Below are 12873 nucleotides of genomic sequence, written 5' to 3' on the forward strand. Positions count from 1 at the left end.
AACAAGTAGCACCCACTTTTCATTTTTTCTCTTTAGTGGGTATTCACCTTCCATTTACAGTGTGTGAAATGGTGTCAACAAGGCAGGTTGTGGGCCTTCAGTGAAGAAATTTAAATATACATATTTTTATATTTATATGTAGTTTTTGGTCAATAAATTTTTTTAAATTTTGTGAGCTATCTTTTGAAAGAAACCCTTCCAACTACTATAGAACACTTTTGACATGAGTCCGTAAAACTGATCGAGACAGTTTGCCAAAGCTGCCAGTCTTAATTAATGACTTACCATAACCTCCAATTTTATTAGGTCTATATTTCTAGTATATTGGTACATATATTAATGACTGGCCTGTGAATAAACTGACAGTTTTAAAATGACACAAGATAACTCATTTTCTTATGGGGAATTCACTTGTGCCTTGAACTTAGAGTAAAATGATTATTAGTTCAGTAAATTATGACTCCAATGTTCTTATGATCACCTTAGCAATAGAAAAACTGTCTAGATTTTATTTCTTGATGAAATCCTACTTCGGACGAGTCTCTCTGGTTATTCTCATGCTCTAGGAAGGAGGACAGTTGCCGTCATGGTCATAAACTTTTCAAGCAGAAAAATATTCACTGGGGGTCTGCTGGTTTCCTGTATTAGTAATATCCAAACCTCCACAGTACTTTCCAATATCCTAAAGAATGTGTTAAAATATATATTAAACAAAATTTTATTAAGCAAAATTAATTTGAATTCTCTTTAATTTTTAATAAAATGCATATAGAACATTTTATAGTGAGACAGGATATTAATAAAATAATGTGAATTTCATAACAACAACAAAAAGTAGTTGGATGGTCTAGTGTCTAATTGGAAACAATTTGCATCATTCCCCCAAAGAAGACACCACATGAGCCATGTTTTTTATGCATGTATGACAGGCAAAGTCTGGCTAAGATACGGTGGTAGAAACAAAAAGTGGTGAGTTACTGCTGAGTTACAATCTTTTCCAGCCCTTTCTTCCCAAATTCACTGTCTTTCTGAAAGGTGAACTTTGAAATTAATGTGAAAAACTCAAAGTAGCAGTGAAAATAATATACAGAGCTGAAAGTTTTCATTTGAAATTAACCCAGACAGTCTGAACCAGACCTACAGCAAGTCAGTCAAATCTGTGGGAGTTACATTGTGTTTGAGGGTTACTCCCAAAGGCCCAGCATAATTCAAGGCTGATTTTCCCTTAGGGCTGACAAAGGATAGCTTGTATTTCTTGCCAGTTGGAGTGACGGCCACCATGTGCCAATAGCATAAGCACAGTTTACAAGTCCCTCAACCAGGCCACTTCAAAATGAGACACTTGACAGGTTTTTTTTTCATTTGACATTACGTACATTGTTTAAAATTTTGTACAGAGGAGAGAGTCAACTTATATTTTTATACTATAGGATTTCAAATTAGTATATTTCAAATTCACATAAGATGTGAAAGTGTTGTGTTTTTATATAGTCATATGAAGAGTGAGTGATTAAAGGATGTTCTTTTGGAGCTAGTTAGCCTGGACTCAATTCCCAGCTCTGCTACTTACTCTCTGAATAGTTTTGGGCAAATTACTCAACACTTCCAAGTCTCAGTTTTCTCCTCTGGAAAATGGGGAAAGTACTGGTACCTATCATAATGGATTGTTGTGAGGATGAAGTGAGTTACTGCAAATAAAACGCTTAGACCAGTGCCTGGCACAGAGTAAGTCATCTAGAAGTTTTTTGTTATTGCTTTTCTATTAGTATTATTAAGCTGGAAGAGACTTTGATAAGTCATCTGATTCATCTTTCTAAATCCATTCAGGGTGCTCCCTAAACCAACTCATGAGAGATCAACATCAGTGACCAAGCTAAGGGAACAGACCACAGCTACTTTTTTTTTTAATCATTTTATTTTACCTGATATCTCCAAAACATTATCATTTTGACTTGTTTTTTTGTTTGTTTCATTTTGTTTTTTTTTTAATTGAAGTATAGTTGATTTAAAATGTATTAGTTTCAGGTGTGCAGCACAGTGATTCAGTTACACACATATATATACACACATATATGTGTGTGTGTGTACATATTCTTTTACAGATTTTTTTCCCTTATGGGTTATTACAAAATATTGAGTATAGTTCCCTGTGCTATACAGTAGGTCCTTGTTGGTTATCTATTTTATATATAGTAGTAGTTATATGTTAATCCCAACCTCTTAATTTATCCTTCCCCTACCCCTTTCCCCTTTGGTAACTATAAGTTTGTTTTCTATGTCTATGGGTCTGTTTCTGTTTTGTAAATAAGTTCATTTGTACCATTTTTTTTTTTAGATTCCACATATAAGCGATATCATACGATATTTGTCTTTGTCTGGCTTACTTCACTTAGTATGATAATCTCTAGGTCCACCCATGTTGCTACAAATGGCATTATTTCATTCTTTTTTATGGCTGAGTAATATTCCATTGTGTGTGTGTGTGTGTGTGTGTGTGTGTGTGTGTGTGTGTGTGTGTACCATCTCTTCTTTATCCATTCGTCCAGAAACCACTTTTTACAATTTAAAAGCCAGTACCATACCTTGAGATGATTGTTTTAAAAGAAATCAAAATAACTTCAATGTCTTTGTGTCAGATTATATCCCTTAAATGCTCAGTGACAAATGACTAAGCTTCAGCATTTTAACTCTTCCTGTGAAATCTATTCTTATAGAAAGACACCTCTCAAACTTTAATGTATATGCAAATAACCAGAGACTCTTGTTAAAGTGAAGATTCTGAGTCAGTAGGTCTGGATGGTTCCTGATATTGTTGCATTTCTTACAGGCTCCCAAATGATGCCAATACTGTTGGCCTACAGAGCCCACGTTGAGTAGCAGCTCTCTAAATCACTAAAACTCATGTCCATTTCCACTTTATTATTATCTTCCCCTGTCACTCAGCAAAACATGGTAAGTTAATCACAAGGCAGAGCAAAGCCATAGGAATCAAGATAATACACTGTGTAGTCTTCACTTTCTCTAGACAACTTAACCTTCATCTTTTGCCATGACAATGACTACAAATGTAAGGGAATGATAAGTGCCTAACAGAGCTAGGAAAAGTGTGGAAAGACCAAGTTTTATCACAGTTGAGTTCTACCATGCCAGAATTTCCAGAGAATAGGAAATAGTGTAAGTCACATTATGTAGAAAAGCCTCATATGTGAGAAGCAGAAGGGGCAGTGCAAAGCCCACAGAAGTGTAAAATGGGGGTGCTATCATCCTGGAGACCTCACAGGGTGTGAGAATCACGTGAAACGTCCTTAAAAGTGCTTTCTAAACTACTCAAAAGGAAGTGAAGGGTTTTATTATTTGTAAAGCAATGCCCCAAATATCGTAACTTTAAAAAATTCTTTGGAAATTTGCATAAACTTATCTAAAATCAAATAGTTATGACTTAGGCAAACAAGATGCACTTTTATTGTCAGAAATTAGAAAATTACAGATCAAGAAATGTGGTATCATAGAAAAGACCCCAGAAGTTGAGAGTTTCTTGGGGAACCTATTGTGAGGTTCTGACAGCATAAACTCTCACCAAATAAACAGTTTAAATAATTTCCAGAAGCTAAAAATATATCCTTAACAACATCTACATGCTTTTTTTAAACCAGATATATAAAACAGCTGCAATATTTTATAGTCAGTAAAATCACATTTTAGTAGAAGAAGAAATTATAAGTATGTATGGAAAAAGCTAGAAAGATACGCAATAAAATGTTGAGAAGTTAACTCCAATGGTGATTTTTTCTTTTTGCTTAACTGTACTTTGTCATATTCCATAATCAATGCATATTATTTTTGTAATATGGGGGGTGGGGGAACAGAACCAAATTTTACTTAAAAAAAAAACATGTCCTGAAAGTGAATAAAGTATTTTAAAAGTTTACTGTTTAGCAACTGAAAACCTTATATAGAAAGACTACAGTTCATGATACACCTTCCTCCACTTACTGCTATTGGCCAAACTTTTGAAAATATAATTTGGTTCCTTTTTAAAAAAACAAATACCAAGATCCAGAAAAGGACTTTAGGGTTCTGAGAATTTTCCCTGCTAATAATTAATTCCATGCGTTCTTTGGCTTCTAAATTACTCTGAGGAAAATCTGAAATAGAGAAGAACCCATTTCGTTCATGTCTGCATTCTTGTGGCTCCTGTCTTTCCATTTCAAGTGCATGGGGGCCTTCGATATGGAATTTCTTAACTTTTTTGACTCTAGAAACATTTCCGAGGAGCACTTGCAAGAAAACTGCTTCAAACTGAAATCCTTCCACTCGGGTACAATCATGCAAACAGCTGGCAGAATTTATTTAACCTTCAGCCAACTGCTCAACCAACTTGAAATTATTGATAGCCCATCAGCAGTGATCAAGATGGAGAGGCTAAATGAAGAGGTGCTTTTTTTTTTTACAAGAGAACCATTGAGCTGGTAACAGGACTTGAAATGCCGTGTCAGCTCAGCTCGCCTGGTCAGGGAGCTCAGCTGCTGGAGGGAAATAAAACTGTTCAGTTACAGCCGCCCTCCAATCAGTCACAGGGGTAATGGTGTTTGGCTTCAGTCAGGTTGTATGTCAGCAAATATACATCTCTTAGACAGCCCCTAAGAGTGCCTTAAGATCATGCTTATTGTTTTTTATAGATTGGGGTCAGATGCTGATAGATGGTGGTCATAGGCCACTGAAATAAATTTTACCACGTTCAGCAGGTAAAGTTAATCTCAATCCTGGAGAATGAAAGAGCCATTTTGATAGAATATTCATTCCATTGACAGTGATGGGACATTTTTCCTCTGTTAATGTCTGGTGTAGATCATGTGAAAGTAGATATCCTCGCCTCCCCACTCTCCCAGCCCTGACTGTATGAAGTCCACCTGCAGAAAAAGAGACCTCAGGAACAATCTGAGAGATTCCCTAAGATTGAACTTGAAAGAGGGAGTTTGGTTGAAGGAGCTCTCCAGGGGACTGAACATACCATAGCTCTACCCTGCGGTGGTCAGAGTGACACAGGAATCAGAAAAAGAATTAAAGAACCACTGGCTGTTACATTGAATTATTGATTATCTTTAGTCCAGAAAAGATTGGAAGCAGCATTAAGGGGTCACTAAGTCGTGGATGGGAAATACGTGGCACGAGGGCAGCCCCTCTCTGCCAAGTCTGTCACACGTCAGCAATCAGACACAGTACCCTTTTGCCATGGAACTCAGATGAAGCTCAGAACCTCAATCTAACATTACAGGCACTCAGATTAAAATGAGTTTGCCACCATCCCACTAAGTCTTTAAAATCTAGAAATCTGCCTTTAAACGTTCAAAGAAATACGGGTCCTCTACAGGTTTCCCAAAGGACGATGAGAGGGTGGTTCCAGTATTAGAGCCCATGAGAAACAGAGAATATGACAGGGTCTGCGAGAGATTTTTTTGGGGAATGATAAATGAAACCCAGCAGAAACAGGACACAGTGCTGTTCATTGGAGAAATGAGGAGACTTTTTCAAAGGGTTGGATCTTCTTATCCCTGGTCCAAGAATCAGCGAGATTCATGGATCCGAGTCATGTGCCTACAAGAGCCTCTAAGAGCTATTCTTCATTAGAAACTCTTAGAAAGTATGAAGGAGGGGAAGGGAAAGAAAGGTACTAGAAGAATGTTAACCTCAGAGTGACTGCATGCTTACTGTTGTGGCAGATATAATTAAAGAAACCAACCCTTCGCCAGTGACTTCAGCCCTTGGGAGACCTGCGGTAGAACATGGGACTTTTCTCATCTCCCTGGCCTACTGCCTCATTTATCAGACTGGATTCCTCAGACAGTATGACTGAGAGCCTACTTGGGAATGAAAAAAATAATCTCTCATTTTCTTAATTCAAGGAGAGTAGGTCTTTGTTTTATTAACTTGGTCACCTTCTTGTGTTGCACTTTCTCGAGGGCAGGGTGTTGCTCACGTATCTCAGTGTCCCAGGGGTAGCGAGTACCCAGTCCAGTAAAAACAGTGAATACATCATTCAGCACCTCCCTTTCAGAGTCTGCTCTCTGAATTTTTAGTGTAGTGTACCTTATGTAGGCCAATTTCTGCATCTAGGCCAAAGAAAGTATCTATACCAAGTTCATGTTCCCTAAAAAAACCAAGTGACTAGACTGTCCTAGAATTTGAAAAATCAGTTTTTGATATTTTGATTCACAATTCTGTAAGCACAGAAGAATTCACAATTATTCTGTAAACACATGGCTAAAAGAATAGGGATAATGAGTATTAAGATGTTAATTATAAACATTTTGTTAGGGAGAGGATTTGAAACTCTGGTTACAAAGGTTTAAGTTTTATGCGATACCAGACTCTGCCCCTCTAACAAACCTTGCTGGGTAAGATTTTCTATATATTAAGTTAATATTATATCATTAATTGGTTTTAAGGCACTTTTTAAAAACAGACCTCATTTCTCCTGTCCTTTCATACTGGGAGAAATATATAATGGATAGGAACCAACCTGGATTGCTCCGGTCTGAACTCAGATCATGTAGGACTTTAATCATTGAACAAACGAACCTTTAATAGTGGTTATACCACAGGAATGTGCTGATCCAACACCAAGGTCGTAAACCCTATTGTCGATATGAACGCTAAAATAGGATTGCGCTGTTATGCCTAGGATAACTTGTTCCGTTGATCAATTTTTTGGATCAATAAGTGATAGTATATTTTGACTAGTAAGTCTAGACTTTAATCATTCAGAGGCTTTTTTGTTCTCCGAGGTCACCCCAACCAAAATTGTTAACCCATGTGAAAATGTTATTATCCTTTGGTGGTTTAGTTAGGTTTCTGGGGTTAATCAATTAAAGCTCCATAGGGTCTTCTCGTCTTATCTTATTATTCCCGCCTCTTCACAGGAAGGTCAGTCTCACTGACTGAAAGTAAGAATTCCCTGGCAGTCCAGTGGTTAGGACTCTGTATACACTCTCACTGCCGAGGACCTGGGTTCAATCCCTGGCCTGGGGTTCAGTCCCTGATCAGGGAACTAGGATCCCACATGCCGGGCAGTGCAGGCCCCCCCAAAAAGTAAGAGACAGTAAAACCCTCATGTGCCCATTCATACACGTCCTTATTTAGAGAACAAATGATTATGCTACCTTTGCACAGTCAGGATACAGTGGCTGTTTAACAGTTGTCACTGGGCAGGCAGTCCCTCGAATACTAGTTATGCTAGAGGTGATGTTTTTGGTAAACAGGTGGGGTTTATGTTTGCCAAGTTCCTTTTCCTTTTTTTAGTCTTCCCTTGGGTGCATGCCTGTGTTGGGTTAACAGCATACTTAATAATTTAATGTTGAGTTGTGTTTATTTGCTGTTAACTGGCAGTATAATATCAGTTACTGATGTAAGCTTATGCAAGGAAAAATAGTTCTTGTTACTCATACTAACATAATTGCTTCTATTGGTTAATAGATTAGTCCAGTCCAACTAGGAGATGACTTGCTTATTGTTGATATTAAGGTGAAGTTATTGCTCAGGTTGAACGCTTTCTTAGTTGGTGGCTGCTTTTAAGCCAATATGGTGTTGTTTATTTTTACTCTCTAGATAAGGTTGTATCTAAAAAGGTGTACCTTTTTTTTTTTTTAATAAATTTACTTATTTATTTATTTTTGGCTGCATTGCCTCTTCGTGGCTGCACGCGGGGTTTCTCTAGTTGCGGCAAACGGGGGCTACTCTTCGTTACGGTGCGCAGGCTTCTCATTGTGGTGACTTCTCTTGTTGTGGAGCATGGGCTCCAGGCACATGGGCCTCAGTAGTTGTGGCATGGGGGCTCAGTAGTTGTGGCTCACGGGCTCTAGAGCGCAGGCTCAGTAGTTGTGGCACACGGGCTTAGTTGCTCTGCGGCATGTGGGATCTTCCCGGACCAGGGCTCGAACCCGTGTCTCCTGGATTGCCAGGCAGATTCTTAACCACTGCGCCACCAGGGAAGTCCCAAATGGTGTACCTTTTTAAATTAACATTTAAAAATACATTAAAGTGGGGCTTCCCTGGTGGCGCAGTGGTTGAGAATCTGCCTGCCAATGCAGGGGACACGGGTTCGAGTCCTGGTCTGGGAAGATCCCACATGCCGCGGAGCAACTAGGCCCGTGAGCCACAACTACAACAAGAGAGGCCGCGATAGTGAGAGGCCCGCGCACCGCGATGAAGAGTGGCCCTCGCTTGCTGCAACTGGAGAAAGCCCTCGCACAGAAACGAAGACCCAACACAGCCAAAAATAAATTAAAAAAAAAAAAATACATTAAAGTTTATAATAATTTTTTGCTAATTTTTAAAATTGAACAAAGATTCTTTTCTTGGACAACCAGCGGTCACCAGGCTCATTAGTCTTGTCACCTCTGCTTATAAACCTTCACACTACTTTGCTACATAGATGAGTTTGTTCTACAAACTGTTCATAAGTAGCTCATCTGGTTTCGGGGTATTTAGCATAAGTTCTTTTTGTTAAATGTTTACTATGCAAAAGGTAAAAGGGGTAAACTTTGCTTTTTATTACTTGTAATGCTTCTTTCATCGTTCCCTTATGGTGCTTTCTCTATAGCGCCCAAGGTGGTTTTAAATTTCTATCTCCTATACTTTAAATGCTGAGTGAATGATTTATTTAATTTGCTCGTGTTAGTAAAATTTGTGGAGCTTTCAGCTAGATTTGTTCAAAGTATTCATAGATTATGAAATCCCCTAGGTGTAAACAAGGAGCTTTTATTTAAGCTATGCTTTGATTGATCAAAGCACACTTTCCAGTATGCTTACCTTGTTACGACTTGTCTCCTCTCATATAGTTGGTGTTTGTTAACAGGTTATAGAAAGTTGTTATAATACCTGAAGAGGGTGACGGGCAGTGTGTGCATGCTTCATGGCCTTGTTCAACTAAGCACTCTATTCTTTTTTTTTTTTTTTTTGAGTCTGATGGCTTTGATTCTGAACTCCCTGTCTTTTTAACAAGGAAATGTTTTTTTTTTTTTTAACTAATAGACTTTTACTTTTTTTTTTTTTAAGTATTTGTTTATTTATTTATTTATGGCTGTGTTGGGTCCTCGTTTCTGTGCGAGGGCTTTCTCTAGTTGTGGCAAGCGGGGGCCACTCTTCATCGCGGTGCGCGGGCCTCTCACTATCGCAGCCTCTCTTGTTGCGGAGCACAGGCTCCAGACGCGCAGGCTCAGTAGTTGTGGCTCACGGGCCTAGTTGCTCCGCGGCATGTGGGATCTTCCCAGACCAGGGCTCGAACCCGTGTCCCCTGCGTTGGCAGGCAGACTGCCAGGGAAGCCCAAGCACTCTATTCTTAAGTTACTACTAAATCCTCCTTTGTATTTTAGTTGTCATAGAAACTTCCGTGTGTGAGAAATATATTCTTGAAATAGAATATATTCTTCCCATCCCATAGGTTACCCCTTGACCTAACTTTTTATATATAATATTTATGCTTACTTTTATTCCTTCTTAGGGTTTGCTGAAGATGGCGGTATATAGACTGAATTAGCAAGGGTTGGTGAGGTTTATCGGGGTTTATCGATTCTAGAATAGGCTCCTCTTGAGGGGTGTGAAGCATCACCAAGTCCTTTAAGTTTTAAGCTGCTGCTAGTAAATACTCTGGTGAATAATTTTGTTATTATAATTATTTGGGTTTAGGGCTAAGCATAGTGGGGTATCTAATCCCGGTGTTGGTCTTAGTTGTCATGTAATCAGGAAACACTAAAGTCACTTTTGTAGTTTATTTTTATTTTAGCTGTGGCTTTTTACGGCTCAGTTAGAATTTAACTTTATTTTTTATTACTCTTTAACATGCTTTACCGCGGTTTCCTATTAATTTGGGTCAATCGTATGACTGCGGCAACTGGCACGAAATTTACCAACCCTAGATAATATAAGTTAGTGAAACTTTCGTTTATGGCTTAATTTTTATCACTGCTGTTTCCCGTCGGGGTGTGGTTAAGCAAGGCATTTTGAGCTACTTCTGTTACTGTGCTTGATACCTGCTCCTTTTAATCTTAATGATTTAGAGGGCATTCTCACTGGGGTGCACACACTTGCGTGTGTAATTTTATTGCAAACTAATAGAAAGGTTATAGAGTTAATAAACTCATCTAGGCATTTTCAGTGCCTTGCTTAAGGTTTTAAGCTCCATTAGCAGGTTGTGTTTATATAGTAAAGTAATGTATATATAGTTTTGTGTGATTTATGTTACATTTAGTATTAAAATTTTAATAAAAATGGCCAATAGATCTAGGGAGATGTCTGTCTATATGAGTGGTATATATCTAAGTAATTCATTGGTATAATTAGGGTTTATTTTCTAGGTCTGTCTTACTTTGAGCACTGAAATGTTCATGCTTTGTTGGATAGATTAATTAAATTTTATGTATTTATATGTTTTTGTGTTGTATGGGGGGTTTGGCATGGCCTTATAGGCAAGTAGAGCATAGGATTTAAGTGAGACGTGAGGGGGGTTTGAAGGATAAGGATAATAAAAATATACTCTATGATGTTCCAATAAGAAAAATGTACTACAGGATATAAAGGAAAATTCTGTTCTGAATTAGTCTCAACTATAGACTTTTTTTAAATGCCCTTTAAAAGTTTTTTTTAAATAATGAAAATTAATCCTTAATGAAGTCCTGCCAAACAGAGGTCCTAGAGGGCCTTCTTTTGATGAATAAATTAAGGATTTTTAATTCACTAATTTAATGGTTTCCTTGCCACTTCTGAAGGAAGGAATTGGCATCTAATGCAACCTTATGTAACCTGTAGTGCTCAGCAAGTGGCTTGAACAAATCTGACATTCAGGAAGTAGCTACTAAATAGATGCTTGTAAGGGGTTTGAGAACCATTTGCTCCCTTGAGTAAACATTTCTTCCATATTTTTCATTTTATGAGGTAATTGCCACTTTTTTTAGCCACTGCAGAATTCAGTTTTAGTCCCATGAAAGAGTGATTATAAATTCCAGATAAGTGGGATCCACCTTCACACAGTTTTACTCAACTTCAAAATGTGGCACTATAGGACTTCCCTGGCGGACCAGTGGTTAAGACTCCACGCTTCCAACACAGGGGGCATGGGTCCCATCCCTGGTCGGGGAGCTAAGATCGCACGTGCTGCATGGGGCGGCCAAAAAAAAAATACTTAATAAAATAAAATGTGGCACTGTAAATTGAGAGCCTTAAAAATATGTTTACCTTTCACCCAGTAATTTCTCTTTTAGAAATAGTAAATAATAATGGATTATGTAAAGACTCAGATAAAAGAATATTCATTACTGGGAAGCAACCTAAATGGCCAAGTATACCTTTAGTGGAATAACATTTAGCCTTTAAAAATGGCCTTGTAGATAATTATTTAGTGACTTGGAAAGATAATAATATATTAAGATGTTTTTATAAAATAAGGCTCAGGTTGACCCAGCAGAGGTTGGCAGATTGAGCGATGGATTAAGAGAACGAGGTTTCTCACCATCAGAAAAGAGAGTTACAAATATGAAAAGAGGGAAGGTTAGAATTAACTCTGCAGTATTGGACTGGAATTGGCGATATTGTGAATTTATGGCTTTCAGTATGCATAAACATAAAACCAAATGTAAATGTGAATGTATATGTATTATACATAATGTATCTTTCCCTGAGTGTCTGGGAGCATCAAGATTCCAGTAGCAATAAGCACACCACTTCCTAAGTCTTAGAAGACCTCTCCATTAAAAAGAACCTTCACGAAAAAAAAGCAGGTCTTCTTGGAAAAATGGCTGATTCCAGGGCTAAAGCAGGGGAGTACACAATATGCCTGGAACATCTTGTACCAGAAAGTAAGGCAGTGCTCAAAGAACAGTATGGACATGTCACTAGGACATGGAAGCTAGCTTTCAGGGATTCCCATTGGCTAAATATGGGACAATTTCATGGTCAGAATAATTAATGGCAGTAATAGAAATAGATAGTAATAGGAAACAATAGAAATCCATGGATCCACACTGATATAAATGAATGAAGAAAAATCTCTTCTTTATAATAGAATGTCAACTACCAAGTGTAGAAAAAATAATGGATTTAGAAAATCACCATTTGGTAGCTATCATAGTAATAATAAATTTAGTTAAGAAACATCAAGAAATGTTAAAACTAGTGGAAGAGATTTGGTTGGAAAATGGGATATATATATGATCTCGGAGTATCTCCATGCAAAATATTTACTACTTACAAAGGAAAAACAAGTAATTTTATAGGGAAAAACCTGCCATACATTACCAGTGACAAAAGTTAACGTCACCAGTAGTGGAGAAATCAAATAGTATGCCATCTTATAAAATGCAGCAAGAGAGCACAACATTCCTTTGTGATATTCCTGCCAAAGATGCATAATCATGAGGAGACATCAGACAAAACCAAATAGAGGGACAGTTGACAAAACAACTAATCTGTAAACTTCACATATGTCAAGGTCATAAAAGGTAAGTTAGGACTGAGGTTAGGACTTCCCCAAGGTACATGAAGAGTTAAGAATATATGTGATGTGCTTGCTTTGGCGGCACATATACTAAAATTGGAACGATACAGAGAAGATTAGCATGGCCCCTGTGCAAGGATGACACACAAATTCATGAAGCGTTCCATATTTAAAAAAAAAAGAATATATGTGATCACAGTAGCCAGCACATGTAGCTCAGTTTACACAGACCTGTGGATGCATCTTATAAAACTTTGGGATGTTACCAAAACTCAGGTCCGGCTATTCACTGCTCAAAAACCAATACTCAAGAGGCAGGTGTTGGTAGAAAGGAAAGTTTGCTTTATTTATGAGGCTGGCAACTGGGGGAGAAAGCGGACTCATGT

General features: G+C 37.9%; 1 non-coding gene across 1 annotated transcript; it reads left to right on the forward strand.

Annotated features, from left to right (window-relative positions):
- Positions 1-12553: 12553 nt before the first annotated feature.
- LOC132361922 (U6 spliceosomal RNA) lies at positions 12554-12660 on the forward strand. The gene has a single exon (XR_009502185.1). It is a non-coding gene; the product is annotated as a U6 spliceosomal RNA (small nuclear RNA).
- Positions 12661-12873: the final 213 nt, after the last annotated feature.

The sequence above is a fragment of the Balaenoptera ricei genome, chromosome 2 (genome assembly GCF_028023285.1).
Source record: "Balaenoptera ricei isolate mBalRic1 chromosome 2, mBalRic1.hap2, whole genome shotgun sequence".
Lineage (NCBI taxonomy): Eukaryota > Metazoa > Chordata > Mammalia > Artiodactyla > Balaenopteridae > Balaenoptera > Balaenoptera ricei.